A 9,598-nucleotide genomic window follows, 5' to 3' on the forward strand; every position below is an offset into this window, starting at 1 on the left:
ATGCTCTTAGTGGAGAAATCAGCTTATCATTCAAATACTTAAAGGGTGGTGTGGAAAAAGGAACGTTAAGTAAGAGAGATTACAAATAGATTGAAAGATAAAGATATTTTATTATTATATTTTATTTCTGTTATTGCAATATTCCCATTCAGTAAACACAATGGGAATACAAACAGCTCTTAAGGAGGAGAGATGTTTAGATTTAGTTTAAAACTCAGTCAAGTTATTGCAGCAAATGTTGCTGTGTATGTTCTTAACAGCCTAAGATGATTAAATTTAACATAGCCTATGGTGAAAGCTACAGCACAGGAAATAAAAACTACTTAGTATATCTAATAAGTTTTCTATGGATAATTGAAATATAATTATGTTTATTTTTTGTCATTGATATATTTGGATGGGAAAGAAATGTACAGAATTGCACTTTTGAGCAACTCTGTCATAAACCATCTCAGTTATATGTCACAGCCTGCCTTAGAAAGAGGACTGTTCTGCATAGGAAACAAACACTGCATGAACCAGGTGTCTGTCAGTTCTCTTACCATGCAATGTGGTTTTCCAGGCTTCCCCAGAAAGCAGTAAGTCCTTGCTAAGTTTCTCCATTATTTTACATACATTCTTCACAGAAGCATACTACTTAGTAAAGATTTAAGTTAGCAACTTAAGCCCTCAGGAACACCTGAAACTTTGAGAACACACATATTTTAAAATCAGTTCCAAGAACTTCCACCCTTTTCTGCAGAGTTCTTGGTGCTCTCCTCTCCCCATGGGGCTGACAGGGAAGGAGCTATTACTGGCAAGTCACTCACCAGGCTTCAATGTCACACCACAGCACCTCATGCAGCTGCAAACGTTCCTGTTTTCTTCCTTAGATGTTGTGTGCTTGTAGATAAAAAATGAGAGATTTATTCCATGTTCAAAATTACAGCCAAATACAAAGTATATAAAAACAACTGAAACATAAAACTTTATAAATTGGTAATTCATTTGTGGTGACCAATTTTGCCAGAATATCTTCACCAAAATCCTATGGGTCTATTTATAGAAGATATTTTTCTTCAGAATTACTTTCCAGTATGAGTCAAACCAAACTGACAAACATCCTACCTGTCCACATGCTTGTCAGATACATTGACCCTCCTAGATAGGGTGAAGCAACTGCAGTTGGACTTCTTGCCAGGTTTCTTTCTTTTTTTTTTTTTTAATGCTGAAATTTATGACAATTTAGTAATAAATCACATCCTATATCACACTGAAATCATGTAGCTATCCCAAATCTCTCCTTATTTTATGGAGTACACTGACTATAGCTGAAAAATTTCACCTGAAAGCAGGAGTTTATGCTGTGGTGTTGATACAGTTGTCACTTCAACCACAGATGAATTATGGAGTTTTGTCAGTGGAATGCTCATTTCTAGTTGAGAATGTACCGATTGCTCTCAATATTTTATTCTCTCCATCTATGTTATTTAATAGAAACTTACTTTTTGTGTTTGTCTGTCTTTGTAATTCTTGTCTTTTGAATTGTATAAGAATTATGAATTCTATTAACGAAACGTCTAAGCTCTTTTACAATATCAGCAGGCCAAGAGCTATCTATCATCTATCTACATTCTTTTTGAATGGAGGGGGAAGAAATATCAGCATCTCTGGAATGTAGCTGAAATGCAAAGAACTGCTGTAAAGCTTAGAACTGTAAGGCTTAGGTGAGTCTCTACATGTGATGTAAAGACACAGGTATGGATCTGAGACAAGGTCAATTTTCAGTTTCATTTTGGTTTCAGATCATTTGCTCTTGGGAGGATATAATTTAGTGTCCTCTAGGTCTATAATTTTCCTCTTCGCTTCTTCTCCCTTTCTTGATTCACTTTCCCAGTAACTTTTGCAAATTTCTTTTGCAGAGGTGACAGTGTAGATCTGTAGCTGTTGCAAATATTTGGTAGTAATTTATATCAGCCTAGTATCTAGTCCAAAATATTGTAAGCAATAGAACTTGGAATACTCTAAATAGCAATGTAAAACAGAGCAGTTTGGGTTAAAATAATAATTGAGGATCCTTTGAGATTCTCAGTCAAAATCTACTCCATATCCAGATCTAGAGCAATCCTATCCCTGATAAAGGAGTAGGTTTGTCTTTTACCAATGCACATTCAAATAACATTCTTATTAAATTCCAGTCTCATGCAATTTATTTATTTATGCTTTGCAGGAGGTAAATTTGATGTTCTCTCTCTCGTATTTTTTAAGAAATATATAACTAATAAAATCTGTATTAATATACTCTATTAAGAAAGTTCTCTCTAGAGCCCTTTGTGAAATTTTATTTAGTATATTCCAGGTTAACTCAGCTGTCTCAGAGATATCATTTTGGGGGGTTTTAGCTATCTTAATTTTGGAAGCCAAATGGCTTGTGCTTTGTGCTTTCTTTGGCTATTAGATGGCTTTCTTTGTGCTAATAGCACAAAGAAAAAAACCCAAAACCTGATGCAAACAACAAAACAGTTTCTTACCTTACTGCATGGTTCATTCTTCTTTATTTGTTCTTCTTTTTCTTGTCACTAAATAAAAAGGAAAACATTCTTGTAAATTAATTTTTCAAATATTCCTACAACTCAAGAATGAACAAAAACCTGAAAAAAACCTGTATCTAATGCTGACACTTTCATGCAGAAGTCATCTTGCATATGTATGCACATACTGAAAGAACTACAGGGATTGCTCCATGTGACAGGGGACAATTGGCAGGTTATACTTTATTCCAAAGCCCATTTATTTCTTTGTAACTTTTAAAATACTGCCTCTAATTTTAAAATCTTCATAATGCTTCTTCCCTTCCAGAGAAGGAAGAAATCTCAAGAATTTCACCAATTTCTCCGTGGTTTGATTTTTTGTTTGGGGTTGTTGTCATTATTATTATTGCTGTTGTTATTTTCTTGCTCTTGTCTCCCTGTCTGAGACTCTGACTTTGAAGCACCCCTAAGTCTGCTCCACCAATACCCACACTGAAGGATCTCAGGGAAGGAAATCTTACATAGCAGACAGCAAAAATGAACAAAGGTCTCTAAACCATCCTTTCCACAGACTTTCACCTCAATTGACTGTGCATATCTGTAACTCTAAAAGGTGGAGTATCTCCACTTCCTGCACCTGGAGGTTACTGAATGTGCTCCCCATCATGCAACAAGCACAAAACATTTCAGGCATTAAAACATCCTCTGTGTCCACAGTTACCCACAAAAATACAATGTAGCAGAGATACCATGAATTTACACTGCTTGGGTCCGCATTTGAGACATAACTGGTTTATTTTCAGTTGCATGTGCTTGTGCCATATCTGTCAGCATTCATACCTCTAAAAACTCTCAGCCTAGCAGGCAGCTCTTCACAGGCTCCACCAAAGCCTGGCTTTCTGTCTACTGCTGTCTGACACAAACAAGTCTTGAGTGAAACACGTTGGGGGTGTATTTCTATAAACTAGGTATGACATATGTTCCTGCCAGAAAGATACCACTAGTATAAGCAGATCATTTATTCTTCTGCATCCATAGAAAACTAGCTACTCTATCTCATATGTGTCATTCTCCCACAAGGCAAGGCATTTATTTCTGAGACATTCACCTCAAATATTTTGGAATTCTCCATTCACCACTTCTCAGTTTTTTTGCAAGGTTGCACAATTTGCATCAAAGATGTATAGCATGAAACAATAATTTACTGAATAAAAAAAAAAGATGCTCCTGTGATCCCAGAAACAGCAGAATTTAAAGAGAGGTAGGAAGCTGGTCAATATTCTTGCTGTGGTCTCCAAAGACACTGAGCTGACCACTATAAGAATAAGAATGAGCTTGAAATTTATTTGTAAAGTATAGATACAAGTGAAAAGGGTAAAAGGTTTTAGTATTATGAAAGAAGGAAAGATGCAGAGAGACTAAAAAAACTCTCCTAAACTATGTATTTTCTCTAAAATTCTCACAGAGTAATATTATTTTTAATCTTGCCATAGTAAATTATTAAAATAGAATTTTATAGAAGCTATAACTCAGATTAAGTCAAAAGATGAGCATCTTTATTTGATTTTCCTTCCACCTTTTACTCCTCTCTGAACCTCTCTGTTTGAATAAAAATGAACACAAAGTCCTATTCATCTCTCATTCTCTTTATGCAAAACCTTACCTGAATTGGTAGGGCTTTACAAAGTACAAACCTAGACTCCTACATCGAACTATAGCAGTTTCACTTCACTTAAAATGGATGGAGTGAGAAACTTTCACAGCTCAGTTATTTGCCAACATCTGGGTTGCAATGAGCCTTTACACTGGACGTTAATTAAGCCTGTGTGAGATGGAAGAGGTGTCCCTTTACTGAAGGAGAGGGACACTGCACTGCAGGCATTTTGCAAAAGCAGCAGCACAACACCACTTGAATTCCTCCCACAGGCCGGGTGTTTTGGACAGACCAGCCTGCCACAATGTGCTAGTGAAGGATGCTCTCAAGGGGGTACTTGAGGCCATTGTTGAACTTGCAGAGCAAAAAAAGAACTGTGCATCGTTTAAGGTTGGTACTGAGATAAATAAAGAACTCAGAATAATCTTTTTAGCAAAATCCTCACACCAGAAGCCAGACTGACTTAATGGGCTCAATTTATTTCGAGCATTCTTATAAACTGCCATGAATATTAAATGGCAATGAACATTTACCATTAAACCTGCAGAAACTAGTATTTGCTTTGAACCCAGGAATGTTAACCACCATCATACTAATGTAGTCTTTTTGACCTAGTAAGTGATTTTCCATGTTCTTTGGAAACAAAATAACACATTATGCTTACAGTCTCCTAAAGCTGACCATGTCTTAATGTATTTCTGTACTAATTATAGACATTTTCAATGTTAAACAAACTATTGGATTAAAAATTAGCCATTCCAGGGAGAAGTAAGGAAATCAAAACAAATTGACAATAATGGATATTTTAACTTTTTTCTGCTCCAAAAGCAATTAAAAAAAAGAGATAATGTTAGTGACTTCTGTCTTTCTCATTCTGCTTTACATTAACTTGTTTCAATTTCATTAATGGAAGATAAAACTTCAAGTTTTGTTTACACATGAGCAAACAGTAATGCTGAACTTCATACCAGAAAAGGCAATATGATTGTGAAGGACATTCCCTCACAAATTGGAGCTATCAGATATTTGAGAGCAAGAGGCACAACCTTCTTATGAAGCAATAAACTCCTCCATCTGAAAAGAACACATTTAAGGCACTTCAAACCTAAAACATAACTATTAGCACCAAGAATAATAGTCATCAAGAGGAACTCATTGACCAAAATATTTAAAAGTCCTTTTGCATGGATCTGTGCCTCTGCATATATAGTTACATATAGAAAAACACACACATCAAGATTTTTTCCCAATTTTCCATAAAGAGATATATATATAATACACTTATGCATGTTCATAGATGAGAATTAAAATGTATTCAGCTTGCTACAGAATCGCCAGTTTTTAAAGTGCTTGTCAATACATAACTGCTTTGCAAGGACCACATACACTAATCCCACCACTGAAAACAATAAATGTGTTCTTGCAGCTAAAATTGCTTAGTATTGTGGTTTGGGGACAGATTGCATTATTTACTTCCCTTGATGCTGCACTTATCTGGCTCATACAGAAAGCACATAGGCTAAACATTAAAATCCTGGAGATCCCAAATGAGATACCTAAGTACATTTGTGTGCCTTCAAAGCCCTGGTTTAGTCATTCACTTTCCACACTTTTCCCAGTGGTTAGGTGTGCATGGTTAGCTTCCTTTCAAAACATGTTTTTGTGGAAAGAAAATGACTTCCTTAGTTGTTGGCATTACCACTGCTACAATAAAAGGAGTAATTCACACTTTCTAGATCTTAAAACTAACATCTTACAATGTATATCCCATGATTAATGATTCATCTCATGGTGACTTCTCTGCCCACACACGTGCCTCTAAGGTAGGAACCTTTACCCACTGAACTCTCAGCTCTGCTCATTTGCAATTTTGTTGCCACTGAAGTGAATCACCTTCTAAATTGGCATCCAAGGTACAATTGAAGTTTCCTGTCTGCTGCCTGTATAAGATCCTGGGAGTCGTATACAGAATCCAGAAAACTGGGCAGCAGAACAGGTGAAACTTCTGGAAGCTGAAAATGACCAGAAGATTTATAATTATATTTTTGTTTGCTGCTGTTTTAAGTACATTATATGAATTTACATAATATTTTCTCAGAAATGCAAGAAGACAGGATGTGATGGGCAAAGTTTGGCTATGTGATAATAAAATGTCATCTGTCATCTATGTGACAAGTCTTCATTCCATGCAGAAGGAATTTTATTCCTTCTCATATTGTCCATTTTTAAAGCCATTATCACACACATAAACACACAAACAAACTCCTCATTTTTTGCAAATATCATTTAATTTAGTGTAATACTTCCTGTATGGAAAATAGGAACAAGGAACCCAGGGAAAGAATACTGACTTAGGTAACTAACCCCAAGAACAAACACAGGACAAAGACATGTGGCTTTTACTATGAAATTAATTCAATGTCCTCGGTCTGTTCGAAATAGGTTCATTAAACCACCTTTGTGTGAGCTCTTTAGAAAATGGCATGGGACACCATGCCATCAACTTGACAGATGTTATGGAGAATAGATGTTTTCCATGTATATTATTTTAATACTGTAAAATTAAGGAAAAAAAAAAAGAAAGGAAATGTGTATAGTGAAAGAAAGTACACAAAAACATCTAGACATGAAAAAAGTAATTTTAAGTTAAAGCACGAAGACATCCACGGAGGCAGGTGTATCAAGAGAGCAGAGTGAAAACAGCCAGAATGTATCTCCTTCTTACCATTAGCCTTTTGCCCTCCTCTCTTTCCCAGCCTTCAATATTCCATTTACAGGGAATCAAGGAGAAGCTGAGTGTAGTATATCTAGAAGAAAAAGTGAGACAATTATTCAGTATTCAGAGAACAGAATATATGTGAGAGACCTGGGTGACCAGACCTCCAACTGCTAACCCCAAGAACTGCAATCTCAGTGAAATATGAAAAGGCATAGAGAAAAAAAAAAAAAACCTACTAAAATTGTTTTACTTGCAACCTTTTGTTTCAAACCCTTTATCTTCATGTAAGCAAAAAAATCTGAATGTTTTATTGTTCGACCTGTCTCTTGCCAGCAGATGTGGTGAAATCAGCAGACTTTTGGATGTGTTGTCCCCTTGGCAGCAGGGGCTGAGCACAAAGTGCTATGGGCAGAGAGATTGAGCTGTGCTCCAGGATGAGCTAAGGGTACACCCTGCTAAGCTGTGAGGGAAGTGTTAGTTCTTGTGCTTCCTAGGAGAGCACTCAGACATGATGCATGAATACGAGTTCTTGCCTAGCAGGGGAAGACACCAAAGGTCTGGGTAAGAATTTGCACCAAGCTCTTAAAATGGCATTGAAAGTCAGCTGTGAGCCAGTGCAGAAAACAATACTGATTGCATCAGGACGTGTTGGCAAGAGTGAATTTAGGCTTTTCAGAAACTTGCACTGCACTTACGTGGATATGCATTTGTAATTACTTCTAGAATTCATCTTTTGGGAACTAGTTCAATATTTGCAGTTTATCTTCAACATTATTTTCTGATATAGGGTCAGTAAAATTCTGATCTTTTAATCCATTCTGAGGAGAGAAACAAGGGAAATGAATCCTCCAAGTCTCTACAAGTCTACACATATAGAAACTTATGTACTTTTTACATCTTCCCCTGGCACCGAGCTTTTATTTTTAATGTATTCATTATGATCTGACTTTACAGTTACATTTATGTAATTACTGAATAAAGATAGCAAAGAGGTCCCTGGACTGGTCTGGGTGATTCCATTTCATGTCATCTCAAGGAGAAAATTTTACTCAGGATTTCTTGCCAGCGAGAACAAATTCAATTCAGCATTTTACAAAATACCATCAATAGCAAATAATCGGCCTATGAGGAGGCAAGCAGCTAGCTCTGACACTTCAGCTTGCACTTCCAGCTTACTTCAGCTGAGGCTTTTTTCTTTTCCATACCCACCACCCATCAGAGACATCATTCATTGCAAATGCAACACTGGTTATTTGTTCCTTCCCATAGTGAACTGACTCAAAATATCAAAGTGTACTTTCCATGTCAATTATTTTAAGTGTTTGTCTTTGATTTGTAAGGCTGCACTAGAAGTACAGAGTTGTCACTGGTTGACATGGACAGGGTTAATGCTGCCTGCCAGGGTCCCTATGTCCATTTATATAATGCAGAGAGGTGCCCCCTGGGCCTGTCTCGAGTTCTCAGCAAAGGCCAGCTACCAGCTGCAACCTTCACTTACTCATGTTTGGAGAATTGTTTAGAATTATATCCCATAAGAGTAAAGAATTCTGTTTAGCATTAACTCTTTCTAGAGACCACACACTATCGATAATTATGGAAATAGTAATGCCAGAAACTAACCACGCTTCCTCAGATTCAGGGGATCCCATCACATGAAGCTACAGAATTTGCCCATAAACTGAAGACTAACCTAAGATACTTTTTCAATAGCTGGGTTTTGGCTTTATAGAAGAGATAGAGATATACATAAAGAATCCTAAGACATGCAAAGTCAGAAAAAATAAACTTTTTAAAATGTATGCTAATAATACACTACAGAACATAGAGTTTATATAGATGGCATGACTGCCAGTCCCAAAAAGTTCATACTGTCCAATGAACATAGACATTATTGGAGCTCCTACTAGTGCAGTACACTACACAAATATGATGAAACTTTTACAAATTAATCAAAGGTGAACACAAGTAATTATCCTTGTAAGTCACACATTCAATTGTTTTTATAAGAATTAGTAAAAAACATGACTTGACACAATTTAAAAGTTAGATTCACATGACTATCTAAGTGCCTGATCCAAGTTTTAGTAAAGGTATACGAAACTCTCAGAGGGAGGTTTACTTCTAAAGCATGGAGCTCAACTTTAGCTGAAAGACCACAACAGTGCACAGAACCAGATTCAGAGTATCTACAAGTCAGTGAAATATTTCCTGATGATTTATTGAGCTGTAGTCTTGATACAGACGAGGATGTCACCTTGGATATGGAGATTTTCTTATGAGAAAAAGAGACTTTTCAATAAACACAAGACCAGCACCAGTTTGGGGATCCTGCCTGGGGCTACCGAGGCACCTCCTGATTCTGCACTGGTCCCTTCTCTGATGGAGAAGGAGGCACATCTCTCCTCTCTCTGCCTTGTTTCTTTGCATTTTTGTCATAGATCTGGAGAAAGGAAGTCATTCTTGCTGCCAGGAGGATACTGAGCTGCGAACCTGCAGGAGCCTTCACTTGAGCAAATAGGAAATGGGAAGGCAAACCAAAGCAAAGCCAGTATGCAAAATTCACACAGCAATCAAGTGTAAAAGAGGTTAAGCATATGTTTATATGTGTATACATGCACAATACTGAAGACTTTTGTCAGCTGACATTATTCAGCTCTTTCTTCCCATATCTGATTTGGTAGCTGAGTCCTGGGAGGAAAGTTCATTCCCCATCCC

At 36.8% G+C, this 9,598-nt stretch overlaps 1 long non-coding RNA gene across 1 annotated transcript; it reads right to left on the reverse strand.

Annotated features, from left to right (window-relative positions):
• Window positions 1-809: 809 nt before the first annotated feature.
• Window positions 810-6,973, reverse strand: LOC113458718 (uncharacterized). The gene is made up of 3 exons (XR_003379239.1): window positions 6,890-6,973; window positions 2,511-2,558; window positions 810-882 (listed from the first exon to the last, which is right to left on the reverse strand). It is a non-coding gene; the product is annotated as an uncharacterized LOC113458718 (long non-coding RNA).
• Window positions 6,974-9,598: the final 2,625 nt, after the last annotated feature.

The sequence above is a fragment of the Zonotrichia albicollis genome, chromosome 1 (assembly GCF_047830755.1).
Source record: "Zonotrichia albicollis isolate bZonAlb1 chromosome 1, bZonAlb1.hap1, whole genome shotgun sequence".
Taxonomy (NCBI): domain Eukaryota; kingdom Metazoa; phylum Chordata; class Aves; order Passeriformes; family Passerellidae; genus Zonotrichia; species Zonotrichia albicollis.